This window comes from Gorilla gorilla, chromosome 6, assembly GCF_029281585.2.
Source record: "Gorilla gorilla gorilla isolate KB3781 chromosome 6, NHGRI_mGorGor1-v2.1_pri, whole genome shotgun sequence".
Taxonomy (NCBI): Eukaryota; Metazoa; Chordata; class Mammalia; order Primates; family Hominidae; genus Gorilla; species Gorilla gorilla.
The window spans coordinates 121588614-121615455 of record NC_073230.2 but is presented as its reverse complement, the minus strand read 5'-3'; the positions used below and the strand labels follow the sequence as shown (position 1 = coordinate 121615455).

The window sequence follows — 26842 nt, the reverse complement described above, 5'->3', positions numbered from 1 at the left end:
CATTCTCAATGTATCATATAATGGATTTTTTAAAAGATGATCATTGGATTACCAATTTAACTAGTAGAAGACTAGATGCCAAAATTTATGAACTATATGTATTGGTCAGGGTTCTCCAGAGAAATTGAACCAATGGGAGATAATGCATATATATATATGATGGAATTTATTAAGTTGTTGCTCAGGCATTATGGAGTCTGAGAAGGTTCACAATCTGCAATCTACAAGCTAGAGGCCCAGGAAAGCTGGTGATGTAGTTCCAAGGTCTGAGAGCCTGAGAGCCAATAGTATAGATTCCAGTCTGGGTCTAAAGACTTGAGAGCCAGGAGCACCAACAGAGGAAGACTGATGTCCCAGATCAAGCAGTTCATCAGAGTTAATTAAACCTTCCTTGGCCTTTTTGTTCTATTGAGGCCCTCAATGGACTGGATGATACCCACTCATGCTGGGGAGGGTCATGTGCTTTACTCAGTCTGCCCATTCAAATGGGAATTTTTTCCAGAAACATCCTCAGAGGCACATGAGGATGAGAAATAATGGTTAGCCAGCAGCCCATGACACTCATGACCCAATCAAGTTGGCCTATAGAATGAATCATCACAATGTAATATGATGATGTAAGTGTTGGTTTGGATTTTGAATAACATGGATATTGAGATGAGGCAAAGAGTAGAATAACTGAGTCATCTGGTAGCAACTGGTAAGAACCACAATACTCCTGTTAGCCTCACAAAAAAAGGACACCCTCTCTCATTATGGGTTTGGGATAGCAGTATTCTCTTTGGCCAGCTGTGGACACTTATTTGTCTGCTGAGACAGTTACTAAAGAGGCCACAGCCCCTGACTGAAAGAAGTATAACCCAGGATCCTGGCACCCTTCAGGCTGCTTAGACTGTAGCATGGACCAAATACCACCCAGCTAGAGAGACTGCAGGATGCACCTCTTCCTGAGGAACACTCCCACTCCCAGAGCCATAGGAGGAAATAACAAGACATGCTTTTCATGTGAATATATGTAAGCATGACTGCTCTCTGTTAAAAGGCAGAGCCTAATAGGAAAACATCCAAAGTCACAGCCCCTGGCCACCATCAATACAATCCACAAACCAATCTAGATCCTTCTGATTTTCCTTCAAAATAATAATTTCATTAATGCCCATTACTGTAACCAGCCCAGGCTGTGGTTTTGTCATGTGTAGATTAAGTAACTATTATATCTTGAAGGCCTGCCACATGACAGGCACTTCACATACATCATTATTCTCACAATCACACTGAACTTAATAATAAAGCTATTTTATGGATGAGGAAAACAGTGGAAAGCTGTTTTTGTTTGGCTGACACACCTTCCTTTCCCACATCTTCTTTTGGGGCTCCTGCTCTGCCCCATTCCTGTGATGCCAATGACAGTGCTCTCATTCCTGCTCCCAGACATATTTAGGTCAACCTCTGGCCACAGAGATGTCCCGGGGTGAGACAACAACAATCAATCATGCAATAACAACAACAGCTTTGTGGTGGCAACTATTCCAAACACTTTAAATATTTTAAGTCATTTACTCCTTACAACAACCCTATGATGTAAGTCCTATTGTTTTTCCCATTTATCAGAAGAGGAGACAGAGGCACAGAGATTTAAGAAACTTGCCTAAGCTTATAAATTAGGCTTTTCTCAAAACTTAAGGACTTCGGTTGGGCGCGGTGGCTCACGCCTGTAATCCCAGCACTTTGGTAGGCTGAGGCAGGTGGATCATGAGGTCAGGAGATCAAGACCATCCTGGCCAGGTGAAACCCCGTCTCTACTAAAAATACAAAAATTAGCCAGGCATGGCGGCGTGTGCCTGTAATCCCAGCTACTCGGGAGGCTGAGGCGTGAGAATCGCTTGAATCAGGGAGTCAGAGGTTGCAGTGAGCCAAGATCGCGCCACTGCACTCCAGCCTGGCGACAGAGCGAGACTCCGTCTCAAAAAAAAAAAAAAAAAAAGTAAAGACTTCAATTGTAGAAAGAGCCCTTTTCTCCTTGGCAATGAAGCAAGAAGAGGTGAGCACAAAGTTATGAATAGTCACATCCCTTACCCCATTGTGAAACCTTCCCCAACTTCCTTAGAGAAGAAAAGAGAATTATGGCAGGTTTTATATCTCTAGTTCAATTTCTTGAGTTCCCCCAGCTGTCTGGGTTCATGTTTTCCCAAACCTTGGTTGTTCAGCTTTGTGAGGCCAATCCAGCAATTATCCAAGAAATTTCTTCTTTTGTTAAATCTAGATTGAGTTGGAATTCAATTACTTGCCAGCAAAAGATTCCTGATTTATATAAGAAGTAGGCTCAGAGAGGTTAGATGATAAAGGTAGCGTTACCACCAGGCTTTTCTGATTGGAAAGATGCTCTCTGACAGGCCTCTGAGCCCAAGCTAAGCCATCATATCCCCTGTGACCTGCACATATACATCCAGATAGCCTGAAGTAACTGAAGAATCACAAAAGAAGTGAAAATGGCCTTTTCCTGCCTTAACTGATGACATTACATTGTGAAATTCCTTATCCTGGCTCATCCTGGCTCAAAAGCTCCCCAACTGAGCACCTTGTGACCCCCACTCCTGCCTGCCAAAGAACAACCCCCTTTGACTAATTTTCCTTTACCTACCCAAATCCTATAAAATGGCCCCACCCCTATCTCCCTTTGCTGACTCTCCTTTAGGACTCAGCCCGCCTGCACCCAGGTGAAATAAACAGCCTTGTTGCTCACACAAAGGCTGTTTGGTGGTCTCTTCTCATGGACGGGAGTGACTCTCTACTCTATTTGACCACCTCTTCTCCTTGGAAGCCTCCTCAGCAGGCCTATCATCATAGGATCTTGCCATTTCATTTCCTTCTGTTTATCACTGCACAGTTAGCCTTTCTTCTCTTTTTTTTTTTTGAGACAGTCTCACTCTTTTCACCCAGGCTAGAGTGCAATGGCACAATCTCGGCTCAGTGCAACCTCTGCCTCCCAGTTTCAAGTGATTCTCCTGCCTCAGCCTCCCAAGCAGCTGGGATTACAGGCAAGAGCCACCACACCCAGCTAATTTTGTATTTTTAGAACAGATGGGGTTTCGCCATGTTGGTCAGGCTGGTCTCAAACTCCCGACCTCAGGTGATCCATCCACCTTGGCCTCCCAAAGTGCTGGGATTACAGGTGTGGGCCACCACATCTGGCCACCTTTCTTAAATATTGCTTTTCAGCACTCTTAAATTTCTCCAAAAGTTTTCAGTATTTTCTGATGCATCAAACCCAAACCTCTCTGCTTAGTTTTCAACACACTCCAAATCAGGCCTTATGTAAATTTGAAAACTTTTCCACCATCCTCCACCCAATAAGAACCTAGACCAATCAATGTCATTCACATTTCTGTAATTTCTTTACTCAAGTCCTTTCAAATGACAAACATTGAACCCATTCAAGACTCAGTTCAGGGAATCTACTCTAATTATCATTAATTTCTTTAAGAGTATCAGAACTACTTTGAAAACTAATTTACAAGGGTAAGTGGAAGCAGAATATTTATCTTCATATCTACATATATGATATGGTTTGGCTCTGGGTCCCCACCCAAATCTCATCTCGTAGCTCCCATAATTCCCACGTGTTGTGGAGGGACCCAGTGGGAGATGACTGAATCACGGGAGTGGGTCTTTCCTGTGCTGTTCTCATGATAGTGAAGGAGTCTCACAAGATCTGATGGTTTTAAAAATGGGAATTTCCCTGCACAAGCCCTTTTTGCCTGCTGCCATCCACGTAAGATGTGACTTGTTCCTCCTTACCTTCCACCATGATTGAGGCCTCCCCAGCCATGTGGAACTATGAGTCCAATTAAATCTCTTTCTTTTGTAAATTGCCCAGTTTCAGGTATGTCTCTATCAGCAGTGTGAAAATGGACTAATTCTATATACTTTCATTTCATCTGTTAAATTCTCATGAAAGTATTGCTAATCGGGAAATGTAAAACAGATATTGTAGGAAAAAAAATTGTAGAATGGATTCCATCTTGAGTAGTTGTGAAGCTTATTTCCTTTCAAACTTTTGTCTTTTAGTTAAGTGTCTCATGTTTTATTTTCTGTTTGGTGACAAACACATCAGAATTCAGATAAAAATCCATCTGCATGGGAAAAAACAAGGACTATGATTTTCTCCAAACATATATCTCTTAACTGAGATATACTGTCTTTCCTGCAAGAAGTTCAAAGGCTTTCCCCTGTGTGAAATGTGCTGCTCCCCAGTGGCAGTCTTCAGGGAAGCTGGGCTTGCATTCCTCCCATTCCAAAGCAATTCACTCTTGAGCACACTCAGGAGTTCTGCAATCCAATTAAGTGGAAAGTCACAAAGCACACTGATGACAGTAGGCAGAACTCTACCTCCTGTTGTTTCTAAAAATGCTATTTCTACTTTATTTTTCCTGAATCTTGGAAGATATGTTATAATTTTTGGTTAAAGTAAAAACTGTTTTGAGTCTTTGACTTTATATGGAACTTAAAGATCCTCCACTTTCATGGGTTAATGCTCCTACAAGCCTTGTTTGGCTTGTTCTCTAACTCTCACAATGTTCAAATGTGATTTATAAAAGGAAAATTAATAAACATCTAGAAGACAATAAAAGAAATATTCTCATGCCTTCAGGATGAGAAACAAATTTCTGCAACAGGACACAGAAAAAGTACCAACAATTAAAAAAAAAACCTGATGAATTTGACTTTTTTAAAATCTAAAACTTATGTTCCTCAAATGACACAGTTAAGACAGTTAAAATACACACACACACACACACACACACACACACACACACAAACAGCCACAGACTGGGAGGAGATATTTTACATATATAAGAACAAATTAATAAGAAAAAATAATCTGTTTTTAAAATAATGAGCAAAAGCCTTGAACCAGCACTGCACAAAATAGAAAATCCAAATAAACATCAGCTTTGTGAAAAGTAATGAATTTCATTAGTAATCAAGGAAGTGCAAATAAAGATGCAATATCAGTATCGCCTATTTAAATAGCTAAAATTCAAAACTTGAAATACTATATTTGAAGAATTAGATCACTAGACTACATCACTGATGGAAGCATAAATCGTTACCACCATTTGGAGAAACTTGTTGGTGTTATCTACAAAAGTCAAGAATATTCATCCTATGATAAAATAATCCACTCGTGAATATACAACTTTATAGAAATATGTGCACAAAAGTGTTCATAGAAGCATCATTATTCATAAGAGCCCAAACCTAGCTATAAACACAAATATCCATCAGCAGTAAAATAGATAAATTATGGTATGTTCTATAGTGGAATACACTACAAAAACTAAACCAAATAGCTACACCTAACAACATAGAAGAATTTCAAAAATATTGGGTGGAGCAAAGCCAACACACACACACATACAGAAGTACTATGTGATTATACTTATAGGATGCTCAAAAATTAGGCAAAACTAAACCATAAAGTTAAGATAGTGCTTGCCTTTAAGAAAGAGAATACATTGAGCTGTGCAGTTATAATTTGTGCATTTTTATTTTTTTCTATATGTATGTTAAACTTTGATTTAAATATATTAAAAAAATTATTGGCACTAGCAATTAGAAAATGATCAGATTTCTCATAAGATTTTCAATAGACTAATTTGACTAAAAGGCTGATTTAAAGTTTTTATATAAAATGGAAGTGAAAAAAATGGAGGCAGTTGGTATCCAAACATTGAAAACATTGAAGCAATCAGTATCAGCTCACCCAAATATAAATTATAATAAGCATATTTGTTTATGTGTACAATTAACTTGCTTGCTCCTCAATCTTTAATTTAGCTTTAGTGTAAATCTTCACACAGATGGTTCCTATTGTTTAAATTAACCATAGTAATCCATAAACTCAATAATGAACATCCACACTCCACAGAATTGAGAAGCATTTTCAGTTTTGTGATACAAATGGCTAATCTTGGATGACTTTGTTAGTTGTGACTTTGAATTAATGGTATGTCTGGCTTGAAAATTTGTTTTTAAAATAATAAATATTGAAAGGTGAGTTTTAATTATCAATGCACATACAGTTTATTTCCAGTTCTAATAGCAATAGAGCTTCAGTATTCATACTCTATTTTTCACATTCTGAGTGAGATGACCCAGCAATACCTACTGTAATTAAAAAATTAATACAAATATAAGAAATATACTCCAATGTAAAAATTAAAACAGAGATAAGTGGCACAAAATAAATTTTTATTCAAGAAAGTAATGAATAACTTTGCTATGTTTCTAAGTCTGATTTTCTTATTAGAATACCTATTCAGTCTTCCATTTTGGAACTTGCTTACTTTCTTTTTATATAACAAAAAGCTATTCTCATTTAATTAAAACCATTCCATTAACTAGGTGACCTTTCACTTCATAAGACTTGGCAGTAAGTTTGATTCAAATTCCAAGCCTAAAGCACTCTCAGCTGAAGGCAAAGAAATATTTATGAGCCTGAGCTTCAGAGAGAGGTTCCACACCACTCTCTGCATTAAGGTTCTCTGCCTTAATCAGTTGGGAGGGATTACTGCAACTCTAACTCACAAATTTGGTGAAGAGTGTTAAGTCCCATGGTCATAAAGCCATCAGATAAATATTTTGAAATACTGATTAAAGTTTAAAATTCACAGAATCATAATTTCTGAAGGTATTCTCAAAGTGAAACTCAAGGTTGGATGTATTTTGAAATTTACCAAAAATGTAAACTTAACAAATAAACTTTTTCATTGCTGTAGGATTAAGATTACTGGGTTAACAAAATTATAAAAACCCTGGAAGACAACCTAGACAACACCATTTAGGACATAGGAATTGGCAAAGACTTCATGATGAAGATACCAAAAGTAGTTGCAACAAAAGCAAAAACTGACAAATGGGATCTAATTAAATGAAACAGCTTCTGCACAGCAAGGAAACTATCAACAGAGTGAACAGACAACCTACAGAATGCAAACTATGCAAAAATTTGACAAAGGTCTAATATCCAGCATCTATAAGAAACTTAACCAAATTTATAAGAAACAAAAAACCCCATTAAAAAGTGGGCAAAGGACATGAACAGACACTTTTCAAAAGAAGACATACATGCGGCCAACAATCATATGAAAAAAATTTCAGCAAGGATTGCTGGCAAGATGGCTGAATAGGAACAGCTCTGGTCTGCACCTCCCAGTGAGATCGATGCAGAAGGTGGGTGATTTCTGCATTTCCAACTGAGTTACCCGGTTCATCTCATTGGGACTGGTTGGACAGTGGGGGCAGCCCAAGGAGGGTGAGCTGAAGCAGGGTGGGGTATCGCCTTACCCAGGAAGCACAAGGGGTCAGGGAACTCCCTCTACCAGCCAAGGGAAGCCATTAGGGACTGTACCTTGCACTCCGGCCCAGACACTGTGCTTTCCCCACGGTCTTTACAACCCACAGGCCCCGAGATTCCTTCCCATGCCTACACCACCAGGGCCCTGGGTTTCCAGCACAAAACAGGGTAGTCATTTGGGCAGACACTGAGCTAGCCACAGAAGTTTTTTTTTTTTTTCCATACCCCAGTGGTGCCCAGAACACCAGTGAGACAGAAATGTTCACTCCCCTGGAAAGGGGGCTGAAGCCAGGGAGTCAAGTGGTCTGGCTCGTTGGGTCCCACCCCCACAGAGTCCAGCAGGCTAAGATCCACTGGCTTGAAATTCTCACTGCTAGCACAGCAGTCTGAGCTGGACCTGGGATGCTCAACCTTGGTGGGGGGAGGGGCATCCACCATTGCTGAGGCTAGAGTAGGCAGTTTTACCCTCACAGTGTAAACAAAGACGCCAGGAAGTTCGAACTAGGCAAAGCCCACTGCAGCTCAGTAAGGCCAGTGCAGCCAGACTGCCTCTTCAGAGTCCCTCCTCTTTAAGCAGGGAATCTCTGAAAAAAAGGCAGCATCCCCAGTCAGGGGCTTATAGATAAAACCCCCACCTCCCTGGGACAGAGCACCTGGGGGAAGGGGTGGTTGGGGCACAGATTCAGCAGAATTAAATGTTCCTGCCTGGCAGCTCCGAAGACAGTAGCAGATCTCCCAGCACAGCATTTGAGCTCTGTAAGGGACAGACTGCCTCCTCAAGTGGGTCCCTGACTCCTATGTATCCCGACTAGGAGACACCTCCTGGTAGGGGCCTACAGACACCTCATACAGGAGAGCTCTGGCTGACATCTGGCGGGTGCCCCTGTGGGATGAAGCTTCCAGAGGAAAGAACAGCCAGCAATCTTTGCTGTTCCACAGCCTCCACTGGTGATACCCAGGCAAACAGGGTCTGGAGTGGACCTCCAGCAAACTCCAGCAGACCTGCAGGAGAGGGGCCTGACTATTAGAAGGAAAACTAACAAACAGAAAGGAATAGCACCAACATCAACAAAAAGGATGTCCACTCAGAGACCCCAGCTGAAGGTCACCAAAATCAAAGACCAAAAGTAGATAAATCCACGAAGATGGGGAGAAACCAGCACAAAAAAGCTGAAAATTCCAAAAACCAGAAGAACCTCTTCTCCTCCAAAGGATCACAACTCCTCACCAGCAAAGGAACAAAATTGGATGGAGAATGAGTTTGACGAATTGTCAGAAATAGGCTTCAGAAGGTGGGTAATAACAAACTCCTCCGAGCTAAAGGAGCATGTTCTAACCTAATCCAAGGAAGCTAAGAACCTTGAAAAAAGGTTAGACTAATTGCTAACTAGAATAACCAGTTTAGAGAAGAACATAAATGACCTCAGCTGAAAAACATGGCACGAGAACTTCGTGAAGCATACACAAGTATCAATAGCTGAATCTATCAAGTGAAAGAAAGGCTATCAGAGATTGAAGATTAACTCAATGAAATAAAGCGAGAAGACAAGATTAGAGAAAAAAGAATGCAAAGAAAGGAACAAAGCCTCCAAGAAATATGGGACTATGTGAAAAGACCAAATCTACGTTTGATTGGTGTACCTGAAAGTGATGGGGAGAATGGAACCAAGTTGGAAAACACTCTTCAGGATATTATCCAGGAGAACTTCCCCAACCTAGCAAGGCAGGCCAACATTCAAATTCAGGAAATACAGAGAACAGCATAAAGATGCTCCTTGAGAAGAGCAACCCCAAGACACATAATCGTCAGATTCACCAAGGTTGAAATGAAGGAAACAGTGTTAAGGGCAGCCAGAGAGAAAGGTCAGGTTACCCACAAAGGGAAGCCCAACAGACTAACAGTGGATCTCTCAGCAGAAAACCTACAAGCCAGAAGAGAGTGGGGGCCAATATTCAACATTCTTAAAGAAAAGAATTTTCAACCCAGCATTTCATATCCAGCCAAACTAAGGTTCATAAGCAAAGGAGAAATAAAATCCTTTACAGACAAGCAAATGCTGAGAGATTTTGTCACCACCAGGCCTGCCTTACAAGAGCTCCTGAAGGAAGCACTAAACGTGGAAAGGAACAACTGGTAGCAGCCACTGCAAAAACATAAGAAATTGTAAAGACCATCAATGCTATGAAGACACTGCATCAACTAATGGGAAGAATAACCAGCTAGCATCATAATGACAGGATCAAACTCACACATAACAATATTAAGCTTAAAAGTAAAGTAAATGGGCTAAATGCCCCAACTAAAGGACACAGAGGGCAAACTGGATAAAAAGTCAAGAACCATCAGTGTGCTGTATTCAGGAGACCCATCTCATGTGCAAAGACACAGATAGGCTCAAAATAAAGGGATGGAGGAAGACTTATCAAGCAAATGGAAAGCAAAATAAAGCAGGGATTGCAATCCTAGTCTCTTGATAAAACAGACTTTAAACCAACTAAGATCAAAAGAGACAAAGAAGGGCATTACATAATGGTAAAGGGATCAATGCAACAAGAAGAGCTAACTATCCTAAATATATATGCTTCCAATGCAGGAAAACCCAGATTCATAAAGCAAGTTCTTATAGACCTACAAAGAGACTTAGACTCCCTCACAATAGTAGTGGGAGACTTTAACACCCCACTGTCAATATTAGACAGATCATAGAGATAGAAAATTAACAAGGATATCCAGGACTTGAACTCAGCTCTGGACCAAGCAGACCTAATAGACATCTACAAAACTCTCCACCCCAAATCAACAGAATATACAGTCTTCTTAGCACCACATCACACTTATTCTAAAACTGACCACATAATTGGAAGTAAAACACTCCTCAGCAAATGCAAAAGAACAGAAATTATAACAAACAGTCTCTCAGACCACAGTGCAATCAAATTAGAACTCAGGATTAAGAAACTCACTCAAAACCATGCAACTACATGGAAACTGAAAAATCTGCTCCTGAATGACTACTGGGTAAATAATGAAATTAAGGGAGAAATAAAGATGTTCTTTGAAACTAATGAGAACAAATATATAACATACCAGAATTTCTGGGACACATTTAAAGCAGTGTGTAGAGGGAAATTTATAGCACTAAATGCCCACAAGAGAAAACAGAAAATATCTAAAATCAACACCTTAACACCACATTTAAAAGAATCAGAGGCCAGGTGCAGTGGCTCATGCCTGTAATCCCAGCACTTTGGGAGACTGAGATGGGCAGATCATGAGGTCAGGAGATCGAGACCATCCTGGCTAAAACGGTGAAACCCCATCTCTACTAAAAATACAAGAAAAAATTAGCCGGGTGTGGTGGCGGGCACCTATAGTCCCAGCTACTGGGGAGGCTGAGGCAGGAGAATGGCGTGAACCTGGGAGGCAGAGCTTGCAGCAAACCGAGATTGCCCCACTGCACTATAGCCTGGGTGACAGAGCGAGACTCTGTCTCAAAAAAAAACAAAAAAACAAAAAAACAAAAAAAAAAAAACTAGAGAAGCAGGAGTAAACAAATATAAAAGAAGGCAAGAAATAACTAAGATCAGAGCAGAACTGAAGGAGATAAAAACACAAAAAACCCTTCAAAAAGTCAATGGATCCAGGAGCTGATTTTTTGAAAAGATCAACAAAATAAATAGACCACTAGCAAGACTAATAAAGCAGAAAAGAGAGAAGAATCAAATAGATGCAATAAAAATGATAAAGGGGATATCACCACCCATCCCACAGAAATACAATCTACCATCAGAGAATACTATAAACACCTCTACGCAAATAAACTAGAAAATTTAGAAGAAATGGATAAGTTCCTGGACACATACACCCTCCCAAGACTAAACAAAGAAGAAGCTGAATCCCCAAATAGACCAATAACAAGTTCTGAAATTGAGGCAGCAATTAATAGCCTACCAACCAAAAAAGTCCAGGACCAGATGGATTCACAGCCGAATTATACCAGAGGTAAAAAGAGGAGCTGGTAATATTCCTTCTGAAACTATTTCAAACAAGAGAAAAAGAGAGAATCCTCCCTAACTCATTTTATGAGGCCAGCATCATCCTAATACCAAAACCTAGCAGAGACTCTACAAAAAAAGAAAATTTCAGTCCACTATCCCTGATGAACACCCATGTGAAAATCCTCAATAAAATACTGGCAAACTGAACCCAGCAGTGCATCAAAAAGCTTACCCACCACCATCAAGTCACTTTATCCTGGAAATGCAAGGCTGTTTCAACACACACAAATCAATAAATATAATCCATCACATAAACAGAACCAATGACAAAAACCACATGATTATCTCAATAGATTCAGAGAAGGCCTTCAACAAAATTCAACAGCCTTTCATGCTAAAAACTCTCAATAAACTAGGTATTCATGGAACCTATCAAAATAGTAAGAGCTATTTATGACAAACCCACAGCTAATATCATACTGAATAGGCAAAAGCTGGGTACATTCCCTTGGAAAACTGGCACAAGACGAGGATGCCCTCTCTCACCACTCCTATTCAACATAGTATTGGAAATTCTGGCCAGGGCAATCAGGCAAGAGAAAGAAATAAAGGGTATTCGATTAGGAAAAGAGGAAGTCAAATTGTCCCTGTTTGTGGATGACATGATTTTCTATTTAGAAAACCCCATCGTCTCAGCCCAAATCTACCTAAGTTGATAAGCAACTTCAGCAAAGTCTCAGGATACAAAATCAATGTGCAAAAATCACAAGCATTCCTATACACCAATAACAGAGAACCAAATCATGAGTGAACTCCCATTCACAATTGTTACAAAGAGAATAAAATACCTAGGAATAAAACTTACAAGGGATGTGAAGGACCTCTTCAAGGAGAACTACAAACCATGGTTCAAGGAAATAAGGGAGGACACAAACAAATGGAAAAACATTCCAGGTTCACGGATAGGAAGAATAAATGTCGTGAAAATGGCCATATTGCACAATTTAATTTATAGATTCAATGCTATTCCCATCAAGCTACCATTGACTTTCTTCACAGAACTGGAAAATACTACTTTAGAGTTCATATAGAACCAAAACAGAGCTTGCATAGCCAAGACAATCCTAAGCACAAAGAACAAAGCTGGAGGCATCACACTACCTGACTTCAAACTATACTACAAGGCTACAGTAACCAAAATAGCATGGTACTGGTACCAAAACAGATATATAGACCAATGGACCAGAACAGCAGCCTCAGAAATAATGCCACACATCGACAACCATCTGATCTTTGATAAATCAGACAAAAACAAGCAATAGGGAAAGGATTCCCTATTTAATAAATGGTGTTGGGAAAACTGCTAGCCACATGCAGAAAGCTGAAACTGGCTCCCTTCCTTACACCTTATACAAAAATTAACTCAAGATGAATTAAAGACTTAAACATAAGACCTAAAGCCATAAAAACACTAGAAGAAAACGTAGGCAATACCATTCAGGACATAGACATAGCCAAAGACTTCTTGACTAAAACACCAAAAGCAATGACAATAAAAGCCAAAATTGACAAATGGGATCTAATTAAACTAAAGAGCTTCTCCACAGCGAAAGAAACTACCATTAGAGTGAACAGGCAACCTACAGAATGGGAGAAAATTTTTGCAATCTATCCGGTGACAAAGGGCTAATATCCAGAATCTACAAAGAACTTAAATAAATTTACAAGAAAAAAACAACCCCATCAAAAAGTGGGCAAAGGATATGAACATTTATGCAGCCAACAAACATACATTTATGTTTGTTGTCTCTCAAAAGAAGACATTTATGCAGCCAACAAACATGAAAAAAAGCTCATTTTCACTGGTCATTAGAGAAATGCAAATCAAAACCACAATGAGATACCGTCTCACACCAGTTAGAATGGTGATCATTAAAAAGTCAAGAAACAACAGATGCTGGAGAGGATGTGGAGAAATAGGAACACTTTTACACTGCTGGTGGGAGAGTAAATTAGTTCAACCATTGTGGAAGACAGTGTGGCAATTCCTCAAGGATCTAGAACCAGACATACCATTTGACCTGGCAATCCCATTACTGAGTATATACCCAAAGGATTATAAGTCATTCTATAAAGACACATGCACACGTATGTTTATTGCGGCACTGTTCACAATAGCAAAGACTTGGAACCAACCCAAATGCCCATGAATGACAGAAATATGGAAATTGGATAAAGAATATTTGGCACATATACACCATGTAATACTATGCAGCCATAAAAAAGGATGAGTTCATGTCCTTTGCAGGGACATGGATGAAGCTGGAAAACATCATTCTCAGCAAACTGCCACAAGAACAGAAAACCAGACACCACATGTTCTCACCCATAAGTAGGAGTTGAACAATGAGAACACATGGACACAGGGAGGGGGAACATCACACACCAGGGCCTGTCAGGGGATGGGAGGCTAATGGAGGGATAACATTAGGAGAAATACCTAATGTAGATGATGGGTTGATGGGTGCAGCAAACCCCCATGGCATGTGTATGCCTATGTAACAAACCTGCATGTTCTGTACCTGTACCCCAGAACTTAAAGTATAATAAAAAAAAGAAAAAGAAAAAAATCTCAGCATCACTAAGCATTACAGAAATGCAGACTAAAACCACAATGAATTACCATCTTAGACCAGTGAGAATGGCTACTATTAAAAAGTCAAAAGATAACAGATGCTGGCGAGGTTGTGGACAAAAGGGAATGCTTACACACTGTTGGTGGGAGTGTAAATTAGTTCAACCATTGTGGAAGACACTGTGGTGATTCCTCAAAGACCTAAAAGCAGAATTACCATTCAACCCAGCAATCCCATTACTAGGTATATATCCAAAGGAATATAAACCATTCTGTCATAAAGACACATGGATGCATACATTCAACGTAGCACTCTTCACAGTACTGGAATTAGCAGCCTATTTGAATGAAAAAGGGAATATAATGGAAGTGGAATGGAAAAGTGCTTGTTTTAAAAATAACAATGCAGAATTTTAATTTTCTATTGCAAAAATCTTGACATTAGGAATACAGTCTTGAAAAGATATTAGCTAAAGTAAGCATAGCAAATTTCTGGTTTAATAAATATTATAGTTAACTTCTTCCTTGGAACAACTATTTAGGTAAAACACATTTTAACAACTCTAGACTATACCATTTATGCCTACATCTTAGCATATATACACAGTAATTTGTACATAAAACATTCATTTTTAAAGAGCAAGGGGAAAATAAATTAGTAGCTAAAAAGCAGAAAAGACAGCTGTTAAATTCAATGAGAGTATTGCATTAGAATAGTTGGTGTGAATCTTTCATTTGAAGTGCATACTAAGGAGGCATTAAAAGATTTCTAACCACACAAAATTAGACACTTAGGTTGCCAAATATTTATGTTTTTTTCTCTCTGAAGCCCAACAATTTCATGCAAAACTTTCATTTGCATTTCAGGCAAAATTTCAAAAACATTTTGCTTTTAAAAAACAATCGGCAATCTGTTCCTCCAATCTGTAGGGGAATAAATGTAAAGAGTTCACTGAACTTCCACCTCCATTATCAATAATCACCAAATTCTGCAGAATATATTGGCTATAGTTTTCATGTTTGTCTCACAAACCTTATGTTGAAATTTGATCCCTAATGTTGGAAGTGAATCCCTTTTGGAAGGTGTTTGGGTCACTGGGGGCGAATCCCTCATGAATGACTCACTGCCTTCCTCGTCATAAGGAGTGAGTTTTCATTCTATTAGTTCCCGCAAGAGATGGTTGTTAAAAAGAACCTGGCACCTCCCCACGCCTCTTGCTTCCTCTTGTCATGTGATCTCCAAACATGCTGGCTCCTCTGTCCCTTCTGTCATGAGTGGAAGCAGCCTGAAGCCCTCACCAGAAACAGATGCTGGCACCATGCTTCTTGTACAGCCTTCAGAACCTTCAGCCAAGTAACCTCTTTTCTTCTCTGTGGTCCAGGTTGGAGTGCAGTGGTGTAATCATAGCTCACTGCAACCTCGAACTCTTGGGCTGAAATTATCCTCCCATCTCAGCCTTCTGAGTAGCTAGGACTACAGGCATGTGCTACCATGCCTATTATTTTTTCTTTTTAATGGAGATGAGGTCTCTGGGAAAACTATGCTGACTTGACAACACCCTGAGAATCCACTTTCTACAAAAAGATTGTTCTGTGTGCTGAAATTAACTCTATCAAATATGCTATAAGCAAATTAGTAGGATATATGTTCTGCCTATCCTCGGTTATACACTAGGCAAATGCAAAGTGACAATGGGCCAAAAGCCTCTAATATGTCTGGCTTATTTCACTTAGCATATCTTCCAGGTCCATCCACTTTGTTGTAAATGACAGAATGTCCCTTTTTGGGGGGGAACCAAGGTTGAAGAGTTTTCCTTTGTAAGTGTGTGTGTGTGTGTGTGTGTGTGTATACATATATACAAATTTTATTTGTCCATTCATTCATCAGTGGATACTTAGATTGATTCCATGTCTTGGCTATTGTGGTTAATGCTACAATGAACATAGGGATGCAGATATCTCTTCCAAATACTAATTATATTTCCTTCAGATATATATCCAGAGATGGGATTACTGGATCAAATGAATGATAGGTTTATTTTTAATTTTCTGAGGAAACTTCATACTGTTTTTTATAATGGCTGCACTAATTTACATTCCCACCAACAGTGTACAAGGGTTCCCATTTCACCACATCCTCATAAACATCTGTTATCCTTTGTATCCCTTGTATTTTTTATAATGGCCACTCTAACAGGTCTGAGGCAATATCTCATTGTGGTTTGATTTGCATTTCCCTGATAATTAGTAATATTGAGCACCTTTTCATATACCTATTGGCCATTTGTATATCTTCAGGTCTTTTTCCCATTTTAAAATCAGATTGTTTGTGTTTGCTATTATATTGTATGAGTTCCTTTTGTATTTTGGATATTAGCCTCTTATCAGATATATGGTTTGCAAATATTTTCTCCCATTCCCTAGGGTACCTTTTCATTTAGTTGTTTCCTTTATCAAACAGAAGCTGTTTGGTTTGATGTAGATCAACTTGTTTATTTTTTCTCTTGTGGTCTGTGCTTTTGGTGTCATACCCAAACAAATCATTGCTAAGACCAAGGACACAGAATATTTTCCCTATGTTTTCTTCTAGAAGTTTTTGGTTTGGGTTTGATATTTAAGTCTTTAATTCATTTCAAGTTAATTTTTTTGTGTGACATAAGATAGAGGTCGTTCATTTCTTTTTGCATATAGATATCCAGTTTTCCCAATATCATTTATTGAAGAGATTATTCTTTCTGCATTGTATGTTCTTGATACCCTTGTAAAATATTAGTTGACTGCATAGGCATGGGTTCATTTCTGGTCTCTCTATTCTGTTGCATTGGTCAGCATTTCTGATTTTATGCCAGTACCATACCATTTTTATTACTATAGCTTTGTAAAATAACTTAAAATCAGAATGTCTGATGCCTCCAACTTTGCTCTTCTCTCTCAAGATTGCTTTGGCTATTTGGGGTCTTTTGTAGTTCCATATGAGTTTTAGGATTGTTTTTTCTATTTCTGTGAAAAGTGGCATTGGAATTTTGATAGGGGTTCTTCCAAAACATTGGATGTTTTTCCATTTATTGGTGTCTTCTTCAATTTCTATCATCAATATCACATGGTTTTCAATATACAGATCTTTCACCCCTTGGTTAAACTTATTCATAAGGATTTTGTTGTTTTTGATGTTATTGTAAATGATATAGTTTTTCTTTTTCAGATAGTGTGTAGACATGCAACTGATTTTTATTGATTTTGTACCCTGTAGCTTTACTAAATTTCTTATTTCTATAGTTTTCTTTGGTGGAGCCATTAGGGTTTTATATAGATAAGATCATGTCATCTGCAATCAGAGGCAATTTAACTTTTCCCTATTTGATTTGGTTGCCTTTTATTTCTTTTTCTTGCCTCTTGCAATGGCTAGGACTTTCAGTACTATGTTGAATAGAAGGAGCAAGAGTGGGCATCCTGACTTGCCCCTAGCCTTAGAGAAAAATTTTCAGCTTTTCAACATTGAGTATGATGTTAGCTGTGTGCCTGTTATATATGGTCTTTATCATGTTTAGGTATATTGCTTCTATACCCAATTTTTTTAATTTTTACAATGAAAGAATGTTGAATTTTGTCAAATGCTTTTTTTGCACCTACTGAAATGATCACATGATTTTTATTGTCCATTTTGTTAAAGTGGTGTATCATACTTATTGATTTGGTATATCATGCCACCCTTACATGCCTGGAATAAATTCCATTTGATCATGGTGTATGCTCCTTTTAATGTATTGTTGAATTTTGCTAGTATTTTGTTTGCTAGTATTTGGTTGAGAATTTTTATATCTATTTTCATCAGGGATATTGGCCTGTAATTTCCTTTCCTTGTAGTATCCATATCTGGCTTTGGTGTTGGGGTAATGCTGGCCTCATTGAACAGGTTTGGAAGTGTTCCCTCCTCTTTAATTTTTTGGAAGTTTGAAAAGAATTGGCATTAACTGCTCATTAAATATTTGGTGGAATCCACCAGTGATACCATCAGTCCTGTTCTCTTCTTTGTTGGGTAGTTTTTAATTAACAATTCAATCTCCTTACTCTTTACTGTTGTGTTTAGATTTTCTATTTCTTTATGAGTCAGTCTTGGTAGGTCATATATTTCTAGAAAAGGTTGCCCAATTTGTTGGTATATAATTGTTCATAGTAATCTCTTACAACCCTTTGTGGTTGGATGGTATCAGTTGTAATGCCTTCTCTTTCATTCATAATTTGATTTCAATCCTCTCTTTATTTCTTGGTTATCTAGCTAAATTTGCCGATTTTGTTTGTCTTTTCAAAAAGCAAAGTCTTCATTTTGTTAATCTTTTATATTGTCTTTCTAATCTGTATTTCATGTGTTTTGTTCTTATCTTTATTACTTTGTTTATTCGGCTAAGTTTGAGATTTCTTCTTCTTCCTTGATGTTTAAAGTTAGGTTATTTGAGATCTTTCATTTTTCTTGACATAGGCATTTATTGCTATATTAAGAACTGGTTTTGCTGCATCCCATAAGTTTTAGTATGTTGTGTTTCCATTTTATTTGTCTCAAGATATTTTTTAAATTTCCTTTTTGGTTTCTTCTTTTTCCCATTGGTTGTTCAGAAATCTGTTGCATAATTTCCATATATTTGTGGTTTTCCATTTTTCTCCTGTCATTGATTTCCAGTTTTATACCATTGTAGTCAGAAAAGATACTTGATATGATTGCAATCTTCTTAAAAAATTTTAAGACTTGTTTTAAGTCCTAACATTTGATCTTTACTTGGAGAATATGTAATCTGCTGCTTTTGGATAGAATGTTTTATATTTGTCTGTTAGAGCCACTTGGTCTACAACATTGTTTAACTCTTCTGTTCCCTTATTGATTTTCTGTCATTGTGGAAGGTGGGTATTGAAGTCCCCTACCACTATTGTATTACTATCTATTTCTCCTCCCTCCAGTTCTGTTAATATTTCCTTTATATATTTAGGTACTCCAGTTTTGGGTACATATATATTTACAATTGTTATATCCTCTTGATGACATGACCCCCTTGTCATTGTATAATGGCCCTCTTTGTCTCTTTTCACAGTTCTTGACTTAAAGTCTATTTTGTCTAAGTAGCCACCCCAACTTTCTTTAGATTACCATATGCATGGGATATTATTTTCCATTCCTTCACTTCCAGCTTATGTGTGTCTTTTTTTAATTTTTTAATTTTTATTTGCCAAATTATTTCTCACTTGAGATCTATGCATGTCTTTAAACTGAAAGTGAGTCTCCTATATGCAGCATAGTTGGATCTTGGTTTTTAAAATCCATTTGGCCACTCTATGTTTCTTGATTAGATAACTTAATCCACTTATATTTAATTATCAATAGCTAAGGACTTACTACCGCCATTTTGTTGTTTTCTGTTTTGGAGCTCCTCTCTTCCCTTCTTCTTTTGCTGTTTTCCTTTGTGATTTTATGCCTTTTTACGGTGGTATGCTTGGATTCCTTTATCTTAATTTTTTCTGTATCAACTACACATATTTCCTTTGTGGCTATCATGAGGCTTATTTAAAAATACTTTATAGTTGGCCGGGCGCGGTGGCTCACGCCTGTAATCCCAGCACTTTGGGAGGCCGAGGCGGGTGGATCACGAGGTCAGGAGATCGAGACCATCCTGGCTAACACGGTGAAACCCCGTCTCTACTAAAAATACTAAAAATTAGCCGGGCGTGGTGGCGGGTACCTGTAGTCCCAGCTACTCAGGAGGCTGAGGCAGGAGAATGGCGTGAACCCAGGAGTCGGAGCTTGCAGTGAGCCGAGATCGCGCCACTGCACTCCAGCCTGGGCGACAGAGCGAGACTCCGTCTCAAAAAAAAAAAAAATACTTTATAGTTATAACATTTTATTTTAAGCTCATAATAAGTTGAATCACATCAAAAAAACTCTATACTTTTAATTCTCCTCACCAACTTACATTTAAGGTTATTAATGTTACAATTTACATCTGTTTAATATTGTGTATTCATTAACAAATTATTGCAGTTAAAGTTACTTTTAATATTTGTCTTTAAACTTTTACACTAGAGTTGAAAGTGATTTACATAACACTATTTCAATATTAGAAAATTCAGAATTTAACTATATACACTTGCCCCTCACTGTTTGTGGTGGATTGATTCCAGAACTTTCTGTGGATACCAAAATTTTCAGATGCTCAAATCCCTGATAAAAAGTGGCATAATATTTGCATATAACCTATGCACATTTTCCAACGTTAAATCATCTCTAATTTACCTATAATACCTAATAAAGTGTAAATACTATATAAATAGTTGTTACACTGTATTGTCTAGGGAAGAATGACAAGAAAAATGTCTGTACATCTTCAATACTGATGTGATTTTTTTCTAATATTTTAAATCTGTGGTTGGTTGACTTGACAGATGTGAAACCCAAAGATATAGAGGGCTGACTGTATTTACCTTTCCCAGTGAGTTTTATACATTCATATGTTTTTACATTATTAATTATAATCATTTCATTTCAGATTGAAAAACTCCCTTAACTCCCTTTAGCATTTCTTGTAAGGCAGGTCTAGTAGTAATAAACTCCCACAGCTTTTGTTTGGGAAAGTCTTTATCTTTCCTTCATTTCTCAAGGACAACTTTCCTGGGTATAGTATTCTTGGCAGTTTTACTGCTTTCAATATTTTTAATATATGACCCTACTCTCTCCTGGCCTGCAAGGTTTCTGATGAGTAATCCAGTGACAGTCTGATGGAGACTCCCTCATATGTGATGAGTCACATTTCTCTTGGTATTTTCAAAATTCTCTCTTTGTCTTTGAATTCTGCTAATTTACTTGCTGTATACCTCTTTGAGATCAAACTATTTGAGAACCTTTGGGTCTAATGAATCTCAATGTCCATTTCTCTCCCCAAATTTGGGAAGTTTACAGTCATTATTCTTTAAAATAGACTTTCTTCCCATTCTCTCTCCCATTCTAGGACTCCCATTATATGTATATGTTTTGCTTATACTGTCCCATAAACCCTATAGGGTTTCTTCACTGTTTTTCATTTTTTTGATTTTTTACTCCTCTGACTGGATAATTTCAAAGGATGTCTTCAAGTTCACTGATTCTTTCTTCTGCTTGCTTGAGTCTATCAGCTCTTTATTGAACTTTTTCATTGAAGAATTCCATTCTTCAGCTTTCTTTGTTGAACATTTCATTTGTTCATGTATTGTTTTCCTAATTTTGTTTAGTTGCATATCTGTGTCTTCTTGTAGTTACAAACTTCTTTAATAGGGTTATTCTGAATTCTTTGCCAGTCAGTTTATAGATACTTATTTCTTTAGAGTCAGTTATTGAAGCTTTGTTTGTTTGCTTTGGTAATGTCATGTTCCTCTGATTCTTCGTGATGCTTGTATCCTTGCATTGGTGTCTATGCATTTGACTAAGCTGTTCCCTCTTCCAGCCTTTATAGGTTTACTTCATTCAGAAAAGACCTTCATGAGTCATCCCAGCCTGGAGTGGGATAGGCCATCTGGTAGTAACCATGGATAGATGAGGCTTGCTGCCAGAGTCTCTGATTGGGCAGGGCCAGTGCCTGTGTTATGAGGTCAAGTGGGGGTTATTGGCTGGGGTCCTTGGTCAGGTGAGTCTATTAGCTATGCTCTGTGGTCAGGCAGAGCCACTGGCTGGACACTGCAATTGGGCATGGCCATAGTCTGTGCCTCAAAGTTGGGCAACATAACTGGTTGGGTCCCTTGCCTAGGTAGGGCTGCTAACTGTGTTCCTTGGATGGGAAGGGTCACTGGCCAGGCTTCTTTGTCAGGCAGGGCTATAGGCTGTGCTCTGCTAGTTGGTGTGGTTATAGTCTGGGCTCTGTGGCTAGGCCAGACTACTAACCAGCAATCTCAGCTGGGCAGAACTCTGACCATCCTTGTTGGCCAGTTGGGGCAGCTGGCTTAGTTCTGTGGGTGGGCAGAGCCAGTGGCTGGTCTCTCTGGTTAGTCAAGGCTGCTGGCAGGGATCTAGTGCCACCACTAAGATTTGTCTGCTGGTAGCTATAAGCTCTGCCTCCCTTCTTTTGTACCTAGCCCACTCCTTGTGCTCTAGCCGTGCCAATTCCCCCAGTGTTCCTCATGAAGTGAGATATAAGTGGGCCTCCTGGGGAGCACTCTGAAATGCTAGGGAAGCTGACTACCTCAAGCTCCCTTTTTCTCACTGGAGAAACCATAAGCCCGAAGGGTACCTCTTGGAGTGGCACGGTGCCAGGCTGTGAGAGGGGCAACGTGGTCAAAATGTGACTTGTAATGTGACTTCTCTCAGTTTTTGTACTCCAAGGGACTGCTTCAGCCTCACCTCCCCGTCCCTTCTCCCCACTACGTCTTGGGTTCTGGGATTTTTCACAAAGGCATTCTTGTCTGTGGATAGTTGCCAATCAGTATTTCTGTGAAAGAAACTAAAGTCAGTGACCTTCTATTTTGCCATCTTGTTAACACAGACAAAATTCTGAAAAAACGATCACCCTCATCTTGGTAAGAACAATCTGGGGTGTGTGGCAATCTGTGAGAAAAACAACACCTAAAAGGAGCCCATCTTCCCTACGATAAGTGGACAAAGACTCAGCCTGAGCTGAAAAAATCATAGAGATCATGCTCTTTATATATTTCTGCCAGCAGAAGAAAATTGAAAATTGCATTTAGGGGGTGGGGCCAAAATGGCCAATAGAAGCCACGGCATTTGGAGGCTCCCATTGAATAAAATCACAACAAGCATGTGAATCCTTCACCGGCAACCAAGGTATCCAGGTTCTTTCATCAAAATTGACTACTTCGGGAGGCCGAGGCGGGGAGATCACAAGGTCAAGAGATTGAGACTATCCTGGCCAACATGGTGGAACCCCATCTCTACTAAAAACATAAAAATTAGCTGGGGGTGGTGGCACATGCCTGTAGTCCCAGCTACTCAGGAGGCTGAGACAGGAGAATCGTTTGACCCCAGGAGGCAGAGGTTGTAGTGAGCTAAGATCATGCCACTGCACTCCAGCCTGGAAACAGAGCGAGACTCCGTTTAAAAAAAAAATTTTTTTTTGACTAGAAGGCTAGCATGACCCACAGAGAGAAGGAAGAGCAGTGTGGTGCGGCAGCCCACCTGAGAGCCACATGGGGCAGGGGAGCCCACACCCCACAGCCAAGGGAGGCAATGAGTGATCACGCTACCTAACCAGGGAAACTGTGCTTTTTCCATGGAACTATGCAACCCACGGATTGGAAGATCCCACTTGTGGACCCACGCCACCAGGGCCTAGCATCCCCCAGCCCAGACGTGCAGATTCCTACAGCCTCTCAGCTAGAATCTGCTTAGGCCTACCAAACTCCTGGGGGAGGGGTGACTAGCACCAGCTGTGGTTGTCTGCTGTCTAAGCCTTTTGAGTACCTTGGGGGAGGGGCAAAAGCCAGCACTGGGACTCACAACTGCCTAACAGGCTCAGCTCCCTGGGACGGGAAAGGGCGACATCTGTTTCTATAGCTCCAGGCTGCACTTTTCCCCTGCTGGAGCCAGGGAGGCTGGACGGCTTGGTCCCAAAACTTGTCCCCACAGCCCAACACACCAGCTGTGGCAGTCTGTGGCCAGAGGGCCTCTTAAAGCCTAACCCTGAACCATCCTTCCTCAGTGGGTGGGGCTTCCCTGCTGGATCTCTAATAACTCCAGCCAGAGGCTAGGGACAGAATTCAAATCTCCCTGGGCCTAAGCCCCTGGTCGGGGGCAGGGTAGCCACAGTCTCTGTGGACCAGCAGACTTAGCCTCTCCTGTTAATTCTGAGGAATCCAGGCAGCCTAGATGAGTGGGTTTCCCCTGAGAAACACACCTTCTCCACCAAGGGAAAAATTGCTTCATTAAATGGGTCCTGCTCCCCATGCCACCCAACTGGCTGAGACCCTCCAACAGGGGTTGTCAGACACCCTATACAGGAGTGATCCTACTAGCATCACGTTGGTGCCCCTCAAGGTCAGAGGTCCCAGAAGGAGGAGACACCCATCTTTGCTGCTCTCCAGTCTCCTTGAGTGACATCTTCAGGCACAGGAGCAAATCAGATGAATAGGGCCTGAAGTGAATGCCCAGCAAATAGCAGCAGGCCTACGAAGAAGGACCAGACTACTGAAAGAAAAACAAACAAGCAGAAACCAACAACAACAGCATCAACAACAACAACAAAAAGGCCCCCACAAAATCCCCATCCAAGGGTCAGCAGCCTTAAAGACTGAAACTAGACAAACTCACAAAGATGAGAAAGAATCAGTGAAAAAATGCTGAAAACCCAAAAGGCCAGAGTGCTTCTTCTCCTCCAAATGATAGCAATGTCTCTCCATCAGGGCACAGAGTTGGATGGGAAATCAGATGGATGAATTGATAGAAGTAGGCTTCTGAAGATGGGTAGTAAAAAAACTATGATGAGCTAAAGGAGCATGTTCTAACCCACTCCAAACAAGCTAAGAAACTGATAAAAAGTTAGAGGAATTGCTGACTAGAAAAACCAGTTTAGAGAGAAACAAAAATGACCTGATGGAGCTGAAAAATACAGCAAGAGAACTTCATGAAGCATACACAAGTATCGACAGCCAAATCAACCAAGCAAAAGAAAGGATATCCGAGTTTGAAGACCACCTTACTGAAATAAGACATGCAGACAAGAATACAGAAAAAAAGAATGAAAAGGAATAAACAAAGCCCCCAAGAGATATGAGACTTCATAAAAAGACAGAACCTACAATTGATTAGAGTACCAGAAAGAGACAGGGAGAATGGAAACAAGCTGAAAAACACACTTCAGGATATTATCCAGGAGAACTTCCCCAACCTAGCAAGACAGGCCAACATGCAAATTCAGGAAATACAGAGAACACCATTAAGATACTCCATGAGAAGATCAACCCCAAGACACATAATCATCAGATTCTCCAAGGTTGAAATGAAGGAAAAGTTGTGAAGGGCAGCCACAGAGAAAGGCCAGGTCGCCTACAAATGGAAGTCCATCAGACTAACAGTGGACCTCTCAGCTGAAACCCTACAAGCCAAAAGAGATTGGGGGCCAATATTCAACATTCTTAAAGAATTTTCAACACAGAATTCCATATCCAGCCAAACTAAGCTTCATAAGAGAAGGAGAAATAAAATCCTTTACAGACAAGCAAATGCTCAGGGATTTCATTACCAGCAGGCCTTCCCTGCAAGAGGTCCTGAAAGAAGCACTAAATATGGAAAGGAAAAACTGGTTCTAGCCCTGCAAAAACACACCAAAATATAAAGACCAATGATACTACAAAAAAAAAAGACTGAATCAACTAGTGTGCAAAATAACCAGCTAGCATCACAATGACAGGATCAAATTCAAACATAACAACTAACCTCAAATGTATATGGACTAAATGTCCCAATTAAAAGACACAGACTGGCAAATTGGATAAGGAGTCAAGACCCATTGCTGTGCTTTATTCAAGAGACCCATCTTATGTGCAAAGACACACACAGTCTCAAAATAAAGGGATGGAGGAAAATTTACCAAGCAAATGGAAAGCAAAAAAAAAAAAAAAAAAAAAAAAAAAGCATGGGTTGCAATCCTAGTCTCTTACAAAACAGACTTTATACCATCAATGATCAAAAAAGACAAAGAAGGGCATTACATAATGGTAAAGGGTAAAATTTGACAAAAGAGCTAACTATTCTAAATATATATGCACCCAATACAGGAGCACCCAGATTCATAAAACAAGTTCTAGAGACTTACAAAGAGACTTAGACTCATACACAATAATAGTGGAAGACTTTAGCAACCCACTGTCAGTATTAGACACATCAGTGAGACAGAAAATTAACAAGGATATTCAGAACTTGAACTCCCCTCTGGATCAAGTGGGCCTATTAAACGTCTATAGAACTCTCTACCTAAAATCAACAGAATATACATTCTTCTCAATGCCACATGGCACTTATTCTAAAATTGACCACATAATTGGAAGTAAAACACTCCTCAGAAAATGCAAAAAAAACTGAAATCATAACAGTCTCTCAGACCACAGTGCAATCAAATTAGAACTCAGGATTAAGAAACTCACTCAAAACCACACAATTACAAGGAAATTGAACAACTTGCTCCTGAATGACTCCTGCATAAATAATGAAATTAAGGCAGACATCAAGAAGTTCTTTGAAACCAGTGAGAACAAAGAGACAACATACCAGAATTTCTGGGACACAGCTAAAGCAGTGTTAAGAGGGAAATATATAGCAATAAATACCCATATCAGAAACCTAGAAGGATCTCATATTGACATCCTAACATCATAATTAAAAGAGTGAGAGAGGCAAGAGCAAACTAATCCAAAAGCTAGCAGGAGACAAGAAATAACTAAGATCAGAGAAGAATTGAAGGAGATAGAGACACAAAAAAACCCTTCAAAAAGTCAATGAATCCAGGAGCTGGTTTTTTGAAAACATTAACAAAATAGATAGACTGCTAGCTAGACAAATAAAGAAGAAAAGAGAAAAGAATCAAATACACACAATAAAAAATGATAAAGGGGATATCACCACTGACCCCACAGAAACACAAACTACCATCAGAGAATACTATAAACACCTCTATGCAAATAAACTAAATAGTCTAAAAGAAATGGATAAACTCCTGGATGCATACACCCTACTAAGATTAAACCAGGAAGAAGTTGAATCCCTAAATAGACCAATAACAAGCTCTGAAATTGAGGCAGTAATTAATAACCTATCAACTGAGAAAAGCCCAGGACCACACAGATTCACAGCTGAATTCTACCAGAAACACAAAGAGGAGCTGGTACCA

The 26842-nt window shown here is 39.3% G+C and overlaps 1 long non-coding RNA gene across 6 annotated transcripts in view; it reads right to left on the bottom strand.

Annotated features, from left to right (window-relative positions):
- LOC129534600 (uncharacterized) overlaps positions 1-26842 on the bottom strand; it is a 157243-nt gene that overhangs the window by 108389 nt on the left and 22012 nt on the right. Inside the window, exon 7 of one of the 6 annotated variants that reach the window (XR_010134738.1) lies at positions 22235-22432. The exons of the other annotated variants lie outside the window; for them this stretch is intronic. This is a non-coding gene — a long non-coding RNA (uncharacterized lncRNA). The remainder of the gene's footprint in view (positions 1-22234; positions 22433-26842) is intronic. 6 annotated transcript variants of the gene reach the window in all.